The sequence below is a fragment of the Antechinus flavipes genome, chromosome 1, assembly GCF_016432865.1.
Source record: "Antechinus flavipes isolate AdamAnt ecotype Samford, QLD, Australia chromosome 1, AdamAnt_v2, whole genome shotgun sequence".
NCBI classification, from domain to species: domain Eukaryota; kingdom Metazoa; phylum Chordata; class Mammalia; order Dasyuromorphia; family Dasyuridae; genus Antechinus; species Antechinus flavipes.
Window position 1 is genome coordinate 301,219,306 of NC_067398.1, and position 15,693 is coordinate 301,234,998.

The following is a 15,693-nucleotide window of genomic DNA, read 5'->3' on the forward strand; positions in this document are numbered from 1 at the left end:
GAATGCAATATCCAGATGCAATGGAATCTGAATCTAAATCTAAAGAATATCTTGAACTTGATGTGAAATGACAAGGGATCTAATTGAAAAGAAGAAACTTTGTGGTGGACTAGTGAGGGAGAAGAGGAGGAAGGAAATCTAGAAGGAATGTTGGAGCAAAATGGTTACGCTATAATTAAAATTGGGAATTTGGTTAATGCAGATAGAGAAAAAGAACTGATTTGAGAGGTCCTGGAAGAAAAAGAAAAGGAACTGAACATCAAGATAAGGGACAGAATTAAAAAGAATAAGCTGTAAGAGAGATCTGAATTCACATACCAGTCCACTGGAATTGGGAAATGGTGGAACATGAGATAGAGAAATGAAATATTAATTTAGTTGTACCAACAGTGAGATCCTCCTAAACAGATTTCCTTAAAGAGGGGGTGGTATAATAAAAATAAGCCTTTGAGATTTAAAACTTTTCTTTTAAAATTCTCAAAGCACTTTCATATACATCAAGTTACATCCTCACTTTGCCTCAACAACTGTCAATAATACCTTTCAGGGGCTATATTAATTCTCCCAAGCTACCAGAGCTTTTTTTTTTAATGCACTGTAGCAATAACTTATTAAATATTCATTTACATTACTTATAGGATGATGTTCAGGGTGGGCTACCCCAAGAGGATATTTGCGTATTGTCCTTGTGATTTGTAGGGCCTCCAGTTTTGTTTTACTCTTTTTTGAGATATAAGGCATAGGAGTGCAGCAATGCAGATCTTTGCTAAAGGCAACTGATCCAGTCTTCTTCAAAAGAGTATAGAGAGAAGAATGTCCAAAGCAATCTCTATAGAAGGACAATGAAAATCTAAGGGGTAGAAAGAGAAACAGAATAGAATTGGCAAAAATCTTTATTGGGGAGATCCTCAGGAGAAGACTGAGAGAAGGTTAGCACAGTAAATGACGGAAATCCAAGATGATGGAAATATAGAGAAGGATTTTTAAAACTTGACCTTGAAAGGACCAAGGTATAGCTGGGGTTGGTGGAATGATGAGAACACTGGAGAATATTTAGGAGGTACCAAAATAAGAAAAAAAAAGTAATGGGTAGGAAACAGGCTGTGGAAATGAAAAAAAAATTAACGTTGGAGATAGGGTGAGGGATGGGTGGTGAACACTCAGTTGCTCTAATAAAAAGGTTTCAAGTATTGTCTGAACACAAAGGAATTTATATAAGATACTAACATTTCTTTATTACATTGGTCCTTCTTGTAAGTGACTTGAAAAGTACCAGTTTCACTTAGAAGACTGAGGAATATTTAAATTCCATATGCTCTCTGTGAAGCTGGAATGCTGGGAAATCGGTTCCAGAACTAATTTTATAAAATCTAAACTTATTTCTCTGGTTGCCCACAGAATAAAAGAATAGTGACTGTCTAAATCATAGATTGTGTCCCAAATTTAGATCTTTCTACATTGAGAAGAGTTATCTTTATCTTAGGCTAGTCTTATCTGATAAAGTCCTGAATTATGTCTGGAATAATTATTTTTCACTTCTAAACTGTCTGTATAAAAGTGTACTGGTTTATAAGGGCAACAGTTAATTTAATTAACAGATAAAACTGACATATATTCAGTTAGGTCCTGATTAGTGCAACTAATGAATACCATGAGGTGGTCAACTTATTTGAATTTGCACTTCATATTTTCATTGGGCTGGAACCATTGACTGTATTTTACTTAATTATAATTACAAATAATATGAGAATATAAACACCTGTGACTAATTCAGGGTATTTATTATTCACACTAATTGGAATCTTACTATGCTTTGCGAATGCATGCCCTATGTTCTCTTGCTCCTTTGAGGGGAAAGTCCATATACGCAAACAATTCCAATTGACCAATGTTTATTAATCAACCACCGTGTACAGATCAGTATGAGAAAAGTGGGTGGGGAGATTGGAAGATCCCAATAGTTAAATGTTTCTCTGTAATGGAGTTTTTGAGATTGAAAATTAAAAACTTTGGATTTCAAAAAAGAACCAAGATTTGGTGTGAAATCTCAAGGCATAGAATGAAAGAAAAAAGGTCTTTAGTGAATTAGTGGAGGAAGAGAAGGAGGGGAAGAGAAGCCAAAGATAAGGTTGAGGTAAATTGGTTATGCTCTAACTAGAACTGAAGAAGTATAATATGAGAGGTTATGGAAGAAAAAGAAATACTGACATAAGGAAGAAAAAAAAATTCAAATAAGCCCTGTCAATACTCCTGGTTAATAATGATGATAAAGTTAAAAAGCTATTATCTATTTAGTTGGCAATTGGCAAATGATTAATTACTGCTTTTATCAAAGGGTAAACTTTTTTGATAACTAATTTAGGAATTAGAGGGTGCTGCTAAAGTTATAAAACCAACTTTTGAGAGCTTAACTCAGATTGTCTTGTTTCAGCAGGAAAAATTTTGATTAATTTGGAGACATTTATGTAATGACCCATAATGAAGACATGAAGGGGTCAGTCATTTCAGTACATTGTCAATACCACTTCCAGGAAGAAAGCAGCATCTGTGGGCAAAGTGTGTTATATATGTTTAAATTCCAGGAAGTCCATTAAAGGTCATTAATTATCTTTTCTGGTTTTAGCCATGTCATGTGTCACATGCAGAGTATCATGAATTCTGCAGTTGGTAGTTGCTCCATAAATGTGCTAATTTAATATACTTGTGCTTGATTTTTCCTTTGTCGAGGGAAGATATAACTGGCTATCTTCAAAGGGCTGTTCTGTGAATTTGCTACTAAGATACCTTACCTTACCTTATATACCTTATATACCTTACCTTATATATACCTTATACCTTATACTTTATATACCTTACCTTATACCTTATACCTTATATACTTAAGGCCATTGGAGAAAAATGAATTTGGAACTATCTTGGGATCTCTGAGGAAAATTGGCCTTGCAGGTTTTAAGGTCTCTTCCGAGGCATTTTTCTAAATCTAGACAGCTCCGGGAGCTGTCTAGAGTTAGAAAAATGCCTCGGAAGAGACCTTAAAACCTGGTTCATTGGGGACCTTGTCTCCTCTCTAGCGGAGGAAGGGGGATCTTTGCTCCAGTAGCTGCTTATCACATGGGTCTTGTACGCTCTGCATTGAAGAGGTGGTGGTGATGGTGGGAAAAGACTCTATAGTATAGAGAAAAGGAACTGATTTGAGAGGTCCTGGAAGAAAAAGAAAAGGAACTGAGCATCAAGATAAGGGGCAGAATTAAAAAGAATAAGCTGTAAGAGAGACCTGAATTCACATACCAGTCCACTGGAATTGGGAAATGGTGGAACATGAGATAGAGCAATAAAATATTAATTTAGTTGTACCAACAGTGAGATTCTCCTAAACAGACTTCCTTAAGGGGGGGGGGGGCATAATAAAAATAAGCCTTTGAGATTTAAAACTTTTCTTTTAAAATTCTCAAAGCACTTTCATGTACATCAAGTTTGAGATGAATTTTGTACACAGTATCTATGGAAAATACATACTGGAGTCCTCAAACAGGCTACTAGGTTCTGAAAGAATGCAATATCCAATCACCTGTCTGTATGGGATCTTATATGCATCTTATATGACTATAAGATTATAGAATAAATGCTGAGAAACCTTAGATCTAGCCAAACTCTTTTACTTTACAGATCAGGAAACTGAGGCATGGAAAGCAAATGACTTATTCAATGTAACAAAGGTAATAAGGCTCAGAGTGGGGATCTCAACCCAAGTCCCCTGATTCCAATTTCAGAAGCAATACTCTTTCCACGGGTTAGGGAAAGCTGAATTTAGGGAAAATGCATTTGAAGAAAAGTGAGAATCTTAAAGCCCAACTGTAATGGGCTGAGGCTTGAGTTGATGCCCTGAGGTCCCAAGCATGTGAGGCTAAATAGTAATTGGACCATACTCTATTAATATATATGCTTGGAGAAAGAATGGCCCCCGCCCACTCTTTGTGCAAGTTCTGATGTGTTATATAGGAAATGACGATTTTGGTGGGTGGAGGCAGGGGAGTGGAAAGGGAAACGAAAAGAGAGACTGCTGGCTGGTTTCTTGACACAGCTGCTCGGCTATCAAGACCCCTCTTCACCTGCAATCCCTCTTCACCTCTGCTGTCTGGCTTCCTGTTGCAGCTGCCCATATTGCTATCGCAATCCCTCTTCACTTCAAAAAAAAAAATAAAGATTGAAGATATTTCCCTTAACCTGAATTCCTGACTCCGGCTGATTTTAAATATGCAGTCATCACACCCACCCATCAAAATACTTAGCTTAAATATAGGAGGCATTATATTAACAGCTTGATGAATTAGCAGCATATTTTTGTTGCTGTTCAGTCATGTCTGACTCTCATTTGAGATTTTCTTGTCAAAGATACTAAAGTACTTTGCTATTCCATTCTCCAGTTCATTTTACAAGTGAGGAAATTGAGGCAAACAGGCTTAAGTTATTTGCTCAGGGTCACACAGCTAATAAGTGTCTGAGGCAGCATTTGAACTCAGGATGATAAGTCTTCCTGATTTTGGGCTTCTATCTCTTCTATCCACTACACCCCCTATCACAAATCACAATTATTAGTTCTTCGCTAAGTGAGATTTTGGCATTATTATGAGTTTTTATTTGTGGAGAATTTTTGTAAAATTTTAATGTCATTGTTTAATGTCATTTAATGTCAAAGTATGTTCTTGCCACATGTCAAAACTATAGGGCCAGAATGATTAGGATGATGACAATAACAACAACAATAATAATAGCAACAACAATAATTACTGTTGTTTTGGTCTATATACATGATTACATTGGTATAGTGAACTTCTAGTATTGAACTTCTTCTACCAATGCTTATCAGCAATTTGTTGTAAAGGATAGAATTTGAAACTCAAAACAAAAAAAAATGTTTTGACATTAATTAGGGAAGAAATAAAATGTTAAAAACAACTTGTTGATAACTTGTAGTCTTTTAAAAATTTTTTTTATTATAGCTTTTTATATACAAAACATATGCATGAGTCATTTGCATAAACTTGCAAAAACTTCTGTTCCAGCTTTTCCCCTGCTTCCCTCTACCCCCTCCCCTAGATGGCAGGTAATCCCATACCTGTTAAACATGTTAAAGTATATGTAACTAATAGTCTTAAAAAGATTCACCAAAAGGACTCTGAGATTTGCTTATGATAACATAGGCAACAATTTATTAGAGTCAAGACTTGAATCAGCTCATGCTAAGTCCAAAGGTGGCCCTTTTCCCACTAAGCACTAGAGCAATAACAATAACAACTAGCATTTACTGAGTACTTATAGGATTGCTAAGCACTTTGCATACATTATTTCATTTGATCCTTACAACAACTTTATTAGTTGGTATTATTCTTATTCCCATTTTACAGAGAAGACTCTGAAGATCAAGAGAAATTAAATGATTTCTTAAAGCTCACATAGCTAATAAGTGTCAATGAAAGGATTTGAATTCAAATATCTGCATATGTTCCCAAACCCCATAGGTTTATAGAACCATAGGAAAATTTAACACTTTACATACATTTTAATTAGCTGGAATAACACATCCTCTTCCAAAAAGATACCAGTGGAATTATTGCTAGAGCCAGAACTACTAGATGGCTAGGCCTTTATCTTCAAGCCTTCCTGTGAGACAGAAAGGATGCCATCAATTAAATCAGTTACTTGTCAGTTGGAATTCTTATCAAGAGCTGAGAAATCTCTCATGCCCTGGTCATCAATTAGCTGGTTGGTTTGGGAGATCCCTAAACTGAATTTTTTTGGGTTCTCTTCTGACTCTTTACATACAGTTTCTTATTAACTGTAACAACACATTCTCCACAAAGACATCAATGGGATGACTGCTGGGATCAGGACTACTAGCTAGCTTGGCCTCCATCTTTGCAGAGAAAGAGGGAATTTTCAAGGGGGTCTTTGTTTTAAGTGTAGCATGATTTTGCTTCTGTGAATAAAAGAAAAAAAAAAGAGAAGAGAAATCATACAAGAAAAACATTTACCCTAACTTTTGTAAAAATGGTTCTCTAGGAGGGGCAGCTAGGTGGCCTAGTGTTTAGAGCACCAGTCCTGAAGTCAGGAGGACCTGAATTCAAATGTGGTCTGAAGACGCTTAACACGTCCTAGCTGTGTGACCCTGGGCAAGTCACTTAACCCATATTGCCTCAGCAAAATAAATAAATAAATAAATAAACTAATTTTAAAAACGGTTCTCTAATTTGCTAGAGATAAGAAGAACTAGAGATAAAAAGATTTGGGATAGGGGTGGGTGGAGGAGGTGGTGGACAAAACAAAACAAAAACCCTGGCTTGAGATTTGGGAGAACTGAGTATTATTCCCAGATTTGCTAATAATCATCCCTATGACTTGAGGCATGTCATTTTACTCTTGTGGGGGTTAAGTTTCCTCATATTCAAAATGCTAGATGGTATCTAAAATTTCTTTTGGTTTTAAAATCTCATGACTCTTAGAATAGTATGATTTCATTGGCAAAGAAAATGGCACTATTTCTCAAAGCCAAAATGGTCTATAAAATCATAGATTCAAACATATTACCTGGGATAATTAAAAACTTTAGTTTCTTGTAATTCTTTTATCTTTTAAAGGATTCCTTCATTGGAACAAATACAAAAATGTGTAGAAATGTTTTAGCTTTTGGTGGCTGGTTAGAGTAAACTCTACATACTTGGATCCTTTGTCATTTTCTACTTGTTGCACAAGTATTTTGTTTGTACACATACTGTCCCATAGAAAATACTTGCTTTCATTTTTCCTTGAGATAATGTCCTGTAATTCTGGTCATTATCTTTTATGATTCATAATCTCACACTTCTCATATCATTAAAAAAAGGCAAATCCCTAAAATGTAATGAAAAAAAATAAAGTATCTCTTTTAAGTGGGGGGATCAATTTGAGTTGGAACTGAAGGGGAAATTTTATCTTTAGCCTTTGAATTAATAACTATCATTTATATAACATTTTAAAGTTTGCAAAGTGCCTTACAAATATGATCTCATTTTACCCTTATAACAGCTCTGGGTAGATGTGGGTATTATTGTTCTCAATTTAAAGATGAGGAATCCGAGGCTGTAAAAAGTTAAGTTAGACTCATATGGTTAGTGTCTGAAGCAGGATTTAAACTCAGATCTTTCTAATTTCAGGTCCAGCTCTTTATAATTTATTTTTATAATACATAAGATATTTATTGACTATTGTGGGATATGTTAGGTATAAAAAATAAAAATAAAAACAAAACTAAGCAACCTCCCCCCTCCCCAGCCCCCCCAACACATTCTGGACTTTAAACTTATAGCCAAGGAGGGTAAATTTAAAAATGTATAAGTGGTTTCATGAGTGTAAAAATCTTCTGATGAAAGGTGAATGCTCTTCAACCTAGAGAATTTCCTAGGGCATTAAGAGATTGAATGATTTAACCATGTGTATCATACAAGTATAAGGCCAAGGCAGGATTGGACCTAGGTTTTCTCGACGTAGAGGCTAACTTTCTATGTCTTGTGACATGCTCCATAATAATAAATATAATGCATAATGAATATAAAAATGTAAAATATTAACAAATAAGTATATTAGAGATGTGCAAAACAAAGCGCTCTGTGAAGCCATTGGGGAAACCCCAATTAACTAGTCAGGATCATCAAGAAAAACTTTATGGAAGAGGTTATCTTTTGAGATGGCTTTTAAAGACCATATAATCTGGTAAATAATAAACAGAAGGGTGTGGACAAAGGTTATAAAAGTCTAAGAATACATTTTATGACTAGGTAACAGAGAATAGGTGGGTTCCACTAGACCTAGAAGGTAGTTTGGGGTGGGGATAAGCATTTATATAGGACTTAGTATGTACCAAAGACTGTTTTAAATACTTTTATCTGTCTGTCTGTCTATCTATTTCTATTTTTGCTAATGTTATTTCACTTGATCCTCATAACAACTCTATTAAGTAGGTACTGTTATTATTATTCCCATTTTACAGTTAGTGAAACAGAGGCAAACAGATTGTGACTTGCCCAGGATCACAGAGCTAATTAGTGTCTGAGACTGCATTTGGTTTCAGGTCTTCCTGAGATTCCAGGCTCAGTGTTCTAACCATGCTGCCACATTACAGTATATGAATGAAAGTTGTTTGTCATTAAGTCATGTCCAACTTTTTGTGACCCCATTTGGAATTTTCTTGGCAAAAATATGAGTGGTTTACCTTTTCCTTCTCCAGCTAGTGTTAGAGATGAGGAAATGAGGCAAATAGGATAAAGTGCTTTTCCTGGGGTTACATAGCCAATAAGTTTCTGAAACTGGATTTGAACTTCTTAACTACAAGCATAGTGCTCTAGCTATGGCGGCACGTAACTGTCCTGCATGTAAGTAATATGAGATAAAGAAAAGGTACAGTGGTGTCTTGATTGCCTAGCAGATTTATACTCAGGAAGATGAGTCTTGATTTCAAGCCTAGTGCTCTATCCACTGAGCAACCATGATTAGATCTATTTATAAAGATTATTTTCGTTGTGGTATGAAAGATAAATTGAGAGTGGAAGGAGGATACAAATGTGAACAACCATCAGTCAGGTATTATGGAAGTCTATATAATTAGGGCTTGTACTAGAGTGTACAATGAAAATAGAGAGAAGGGGAGAGAAATAAGAAGTATTGTGAAGATAGAATTTCTAGATAACTGGTTGGATGTGCAAAGTTAGGGAGACAAATAAACACTTGGCAATTATTAGAACACTTTCCCATATATTTTCTCATTTTTGCCCTCATAACACTTGTTTGCAAGATAGGTAGGTAAGGTATGAAGACCTAATCCCCCATCCTCATTTTGCAGATGAGGAAACTGAGCCCTACAAGGATGGTTGGGCAATTTGTCCAAGACAAATTTTACTGGTTTAAACAGTGCATTTAATCTATTTTTTTGATGGAATCAAGTTAGAAAAGGATCTTAATTGACTGGAAGTATGAGTCAAAACCACAAGATGAAATTTACAGGCAAACATATATTTTATTTCTTTAGATTTTTTTTAATTAGTCAGAAAATTATAGGATGGGAATTATATTTGACTGCAACATTACACTGAGTAAATATGGTGATGTGTTGGGACAAAAAAAAAATCAACAATGTAAGAGTGTTGTTATAGTGCATTTTAATTGGAACACAACTATAGAAAGGCAATTAAAATAATGAAAAAATAAATAACAGCACAGAATGCTAGATAACATCACATAGGAACGAATTATAGGGTTTATAGGAATTAAATCCAGAATAGAGAAGATGTAGAAGAGACACAAAAAGAGCCTGCAAATATCTGAAGACTACTATTTGGAAGAGGGATTAGCAAAAGTTTGGAGTTTGGAGAGTAGAACTAAGGCAAATGAGTGGAAATTATAAAGAAGCAGGATTTTTTTTTTTTGGGGGGGAAAGGAGGGTTAATTTAAACAACTTCCAAAAGTAATTAGAGATTTTAAAAACAGGAATGTACTTCCTTGTATTATAGTATATATGTGCATGTATTTACCCTGATAGAATAAAAATTTCCTGAGGGCAGGAGCAGTTTCATTTTTGTATCTTCAATATTTCATTTTGTGTCTTCATCTTTGTATTTTTAATACCTAGCAGAGTAACATAGTACTTTGCATGGGAGATTCTTAAATGCTTGTTGACAGATAAACGTTTAGATACTGAGTTCTTATTACTGGCAGTGATTGAATGTCCATCTGGCAGGACCACTGTAATGAAATCATTTATGGGGCTGGACAGAATAATCTCAAAGGTCTCTTTCAAAACTAGCGTTCTAGGATTCTCAGTTCCATTCTTTCTTTCTTCTTTGTTAAAACCATAAGATCTTCCTATGACACCAAGCCCTGAGTTTTTTAGGTCTTGGAATCTGGCTGAAAACTAACAGCCTCACTTTTACCATTGTGTGAGTAATCCAGTATAAATTTTCTTGGCATAGAGGAGGAAATTTATGATCCCTGACTCATCACTTCAAATTCTCAGTGGACTTACATCATCTTGAAGGGCAGACAATATTTGAAAAGTAGCACACACACATATTTATATGTATGTGTGTATGTATATGTATATTTATATACATATATATGTAGGTCAGCTGGCATATTTACTCATGGAGCTATTTCTAGCTGGAAGCATATCTACTGAGAACAATGTTTAGAATAACTGCTGAAGTTCTTGAAATGGTGTTTGAGCCACACCATGTAAATAGTAATTATTACTGATTAAAATGTCTCTTGCTTCTCTATATTTCACTTTGGTACTATATTCCCATCACCAATTTTTGTCACTCCTAAATGTATTTTATTTTTAAATTTTCATTCAAAATCCCAATTTTGGTGGGAAATGCTGTTATTCCTCTTCTCCTAAATGAATGAAATGAAAAGGGCAAAAAACTGGTTTTAAATTGTTCCTCCCTCCTTCCGTTCCTTCCTTTCTTCCTTGCTTGTTGCCCTTCTTCCCTTCTTCCTTCCTTCCCTCCCTCCTTCCTTCCCTCCTTCCTTCACTCCTTCCTTCCTTCCTTCCCTCCCCTCCCTCCTTCTTTCCTTCCTTCCTTCCTTCCTTCCCTCCTTCCTTCTTTTCTTCCTTCATTCCTCCCTCCCTCCTTCCTTCCTTCCTTCCTTCCTTCCCTCCTTCCTTCCCTCCTTCCTTCCTTCCCTCCTTCCTTCCCTCCTTCCTTCCCTCCTTCCTTCCTTCCCTCCTTCCTTCCCTCCTTCCTTCCCTCCTTCCTTCCCTCCTTCCTTCCCTCCTTCCCTCCTTCCTTCCCTCCTTCCTTCCCTCCTTCCTTCCCTCCTTCCTTCCCTCCTTCCTTCCTTCCCTCCTTCCTTCCCTCCTTCCTTCCCTCCTTCCTTCCTTCCCTCCTTCCTTCCCTCCTTCCTTCCCTCCTCCTTCCTTCCTTCCTTCCTTCCCTCCTTCCTTCCCTCCTTCCTTCCCTCCTTCCTTCCCTCCTTCCTTCCCTCCTTCCTTCCTTCCCTCCTTCCCTCCTTCCTTCCCTCCTTCCTTCCCTCCTTCCTTCCCTCCTTCCTCCTTCCTTCCCTCCTTCCCTCCTTCCTTCCTTCCTTCCTTCCCTCCTTCTTTCCCTCTTTCCTTCCTTCCCTCCTTCCCTCCTTCTTTCCCTCTTTCCTTCCTTCCTTCCTTCCCTCCTTCCTTCCCTCCCTCCTTCCTTTCTTCCTCCCTCCCTTCCTCCCTCCCTCCTTCTTTCCTTCCTTCCTTCCTTCCTTCCACCCTCCCTCCTTTTCTCCCTCACTTCCTTCCTTTCTTCCACCCTCCCTCCCCTTCTTCCTTTCTTCCTTTCTTCCTCCCTCCCTCCTTTCCTCCCTCATTTCCTTCCTTTCTTCCACCCTCCCTCCCCTCCCTCCTTTCTTCCTTTCTTCCTGCCTGCCTTTCTTCTTTCTTGTTTCCATTAAGTCTCCTTATTTCACCCAGAAATAGCCAGAAGTGCTATAAATGTACTTGAACCCAGTCTTACACACTGCTGATGACCATTGGAGGTCAGTTTAGTCTCACCTGATCCAATCTACCCCTCTTTAGGCCTGGTACTCTCCCTATTTTTCCACATTGATGTCAGATTTAATCTGACCAGATCTAGTCCTACTGCAACTGAGGGCCAGAGGTACTCAAACTACAGCCCACGGGCCAGATGCTGCAGCTGAGGACATTTATCCCCCTCACCCAGGGCTATGAAGTTTCTTTATTTAACACAAACAAAGTTTTTGTTTTTACTATAGTCTGGCCCTCCAACAGTCTGAGGAACAGTGAACTGGCCCCCTATTTAAAAAGTTTGAGGACCCCCTGTCTTTAAGCAACCCACCAACTTCAGCTTCCTCCAGTAGCATGGATTATAGTCTTGAGCCATTACCTCGTGACTTTCAATATACTTCAATTAAAATATCCTTCTTTAAGGTTCACAAGATTTTTCACAAGTAAAAGATTCCTAAAGAGGATTTGGAAAGAGTAAACTTGAAAGATTAAGCCAAAATTGAAATTGATAGTGAGGTACATTATTGTTAGGGTAGAACAGGTGGCATTGTGGAATAAGGAATTCTAGCTGGAGAGGGATGGGGAAGTGATTGGTTAGCATAGATCTGATTCTTCCAATGAAAATAAATTTATATGTGCAATTCCTATGAATAATTGTTCAAGTTAATGTTCAAATATATTTCTAAATATGAAAAGAAATTAATGTGCAGATGCTATACCAAAAAAAGAATATTAGTATACTGAAAAGAATAATGAATTTGGAGTCTGAAGGCCTGGGTTGTAGCCTGTTACTCTGTCTCTTATCTTCTCTATACCTCAGTTTCTTCATCTGTAAAATAGATTTGATATATTTCACTGGTTATATCAAAAGTACTATCAAATGCTATAGAAATGTAAGTTATTATCATTTTTGAAAATTAAAGATTTTAATGAGTTATTACTGATTCTTTTTTAATATTCATTTTGTGAAGACCAAGTTAGCACCCTGGATGCCTTAGAATCAGCTGGAGTCAGAAGAAGCAAAAGTCCTTGGTCTTTATTCTTGGTCTTTAGGGGTAGAAGTGAAGGGAATGGACAGCTCTCCACAACCTCCCATTTCCTCTTCTGTGCAAAAGTGATCCTGGCTAGTCTTTCTCCATCCCCTAATCCCTCTTTCATATACACCAAAAGATGGAGCCCACACAGAATAGTGGCAAGGGCCATTTTCCAAGCATAAACTAATAGATTATTGTCCAATGGGTAATTAGCCTTAAGTCTTTGGTTGTCTGAATCCAGTGCACCTCCTCAGAGTTTCAGCTTTTTACAGCATTTATTTTTGAATTTTTCTGCTCTAGTATTTAAGCATATATATAGACTTATGAAAGTACTGACATTGAAAAGCTACTTTTTAAAATGCCAAGTACCCAGCCCAAAGAATACAATTTCAATAAACATTAATGAGTACCTACCATATCAAAGGCATTGGACTTAACACTGGAGATGCAAAGACAAAACACAGTCACTAGGTATTGTGCAAACATTGTACCTGCATCAATATATTTAAGATATCACTATTTTTTAGCATAAAATGATTTGGGGAAACTTGATTTTTAGGATATGCTGGGAGACAGTGAAGAATGTCCTATGGTAATAATCTTTGGATTGACTCCAGTTATCATAGCTTGTATATCAATTGATTTTGGAATATCTATTCCTCCTGGAGAAGAAAAGGGAAATTAAGGAGTAGAGTATAAGCTCTTTGACGGGAAAGGCAGCCATTATAATTACAAAAAAGTCTTTTAAAGAATCCTTAATTTCTATTTAAATTTTATAGGTATTCTTCTTCTTCCTCCTTCTCCTCCTCCTTCTCTTCCTCTTCTTCTTCCTCCTCCTCCTTCTGCATCATGGTTTTCTTGGACAGTCTGGTAAAGCTTATACATTTTTCAGAGTGATGATTTTTATTATATATGACAAGATATCTAGAATTAAAAAAAGAAATAAATTATTGAAATAAGGGCTATCAAAATATAAAAAAAAGAACTGATTAATTGGCCTCCAGTCAAGAACCTCTAAAGACTAATAGCAATGTCTTAAAATCAACGACTTGAAGAATTAGAAAGGATCCAATAAACTAACTACTTATAGGAAGTAATAGGGTTCTGTGGAAGAACATTGGCTCTTGAGTTAGTGGACCTGGGTTTAAAAAACCCATCTCTGTCCAGTAACTACCACCTAAAGGATCTGGGATAAGTCATTTAACCTTTGTATAGTTTTCTCAGCTGTAAAATGAAAGTGTGTTTCTCAATGGTCCTTTCCACATCTATGATCCTAAGCTACTTCTCTACCTCTCACTTAACTTTATACTCTAGCTATCTTTTAATAGATTAGAAAAACAAAATATAGAAATAGGAAATGGCACATCTCATCATGCAACTAACTAGTCCCAAGGTTGGAGCTTACATTTCACTCTACTTGTAGTCCTTAACATTGCCTCTTTTATATGTACCACTTTGAAAATCTCATTTATGTGGTTTCCCCTAATTGATGTGCTGATATACAGAGTAGAAGTTAAAAGAAAGAAGATTAAAAGCATAGATTAGGACTTCAGTCTTCTTCTTCCTTCCCTTGTTCATAGTCATTGTCAGGTTTGAGTGATGTTTTGATAGCTTTCTGAATGTTTCTCTGGACAGCACTATTTGACATCAAAACACTGTTCTCTGTTCTTTTTATGTTTTATAGCTACAAAGTAACTAAAAGCCTCATGATCTGCCTTGTCTTCCCAAAATTAGAAAAATCTTAGCCAGCAAGAGTGGATTGCATTTGAAAGCATCCAATGCCTATAGCTTTACATGTCCATGGCAAAACAAAACAAAATTAACAAACAAAAAAGTCTCCAAATATTCCAGTTAAGTCATTTGAAACTTTTAAGGGTAAGAATTTGTTGCACTAAGTGACTCAAATGGATGGGAACCAGATGTGATAAGAAGCTTCCATGCCACACACACACACACACACACAAAACCCATTCAAAAATCTTTAATGGCACTCTTGCCTTGTCACAATACGAAAGAGCTAAATTAGGATTAGTTTTGTCCAATGTGGTAGCTTTTCAGGGCATAATCTGGAGCAAGATTCAACAAGGAGAAACAATGCAACAAAGCACACAAAATATTACCTTTCCCCACTCAAAAAAGTACATTTAATGCCAGAAAGTTCTACTTTTTATGCTACATAGGTATTTTTTGATAAATCAAACTGCACGTGTTAATGGTTATTCCTCAAGGCTCTCAGTAGCCATGCTTAGGACTCACAAATGCCTGGCCCAGATTCTAGTGATTTGTATGTTTTTCTAACAAGATACTTTTGAGACTGGCAGATGAATATTTCTGAATTATTCTTGGAAGATATGAATAAAGAAACTTAAGTATTTTATAGCCCAAATAAATTTTGGTGAATTGTGTAATATATTTTCATCCTGATACAGTTATATTTTTTTAATTCCAGATGTTGTAAATTCCTTAAACTAGTTAGAATATTTCCAATTTTGCAAAACTGTTGATTTAGATGATGTGCAATTTATTTATTTAGTGTTCCAGACTTGTGATTGCATCATGGCAAGGAGCTCTTGGTAAGAATTCTTCTTTTATCAGTGCAAATCAGCAATTGATTGGCACATTATAGTGTTGACAATTTTTCAGAGAAAATAAAGGTTAAATGATACTAGGTATTACAAAGCCACTGTGTGCCAGAGACAGAATTTGAACCCAGGTCTTCCTTATTATGAGTCTGGCTCTATCCCCTAAGGCATGCTGTCTCTCAATTTGAATTTAAAAAAAATATTTTGACATCTGGTAGGCAGCTCTGGATGCTTATTCATTCTTAGTCATCAGATACAGCACAGCCATTGGGTCTTAATGTATTAGTATTTTTTAAGAATGGTTGAAAATGCACAATATTTTTAAAGAAAGTGACTTGGGGAGGATTTGGATTTAAGTATTCATCACAAATTGGGGAATAGATTTATTGGGTGGTAATTCTCAGATCTAATATTGTAATAATTTTGACACAAATGGCCTCTATGTACGTTACTCTAGGAGAAAGCAAATTAAGCACATCATCATGTTGGGAACAAATATTGTATGGGTAGTAGGTAACAACTGTATTAAATGCTTGTTGTT

General features: G+C 36.3%; 1 protein-coding gene across 2 annotated transcripts in view; it reads left to right on the forward strand.

The window, feature by feature from the left end:
• The window catches only part of GRIN2A (glutamate ionotropic receptor NMDA type subunit 2A), a 494,246-nt gene that overhangs the window by 3,758 nt on the left and 474,795 nt on the right, over positions 1-15,693 (forward strand). The window lies entirely within an intron of this gene.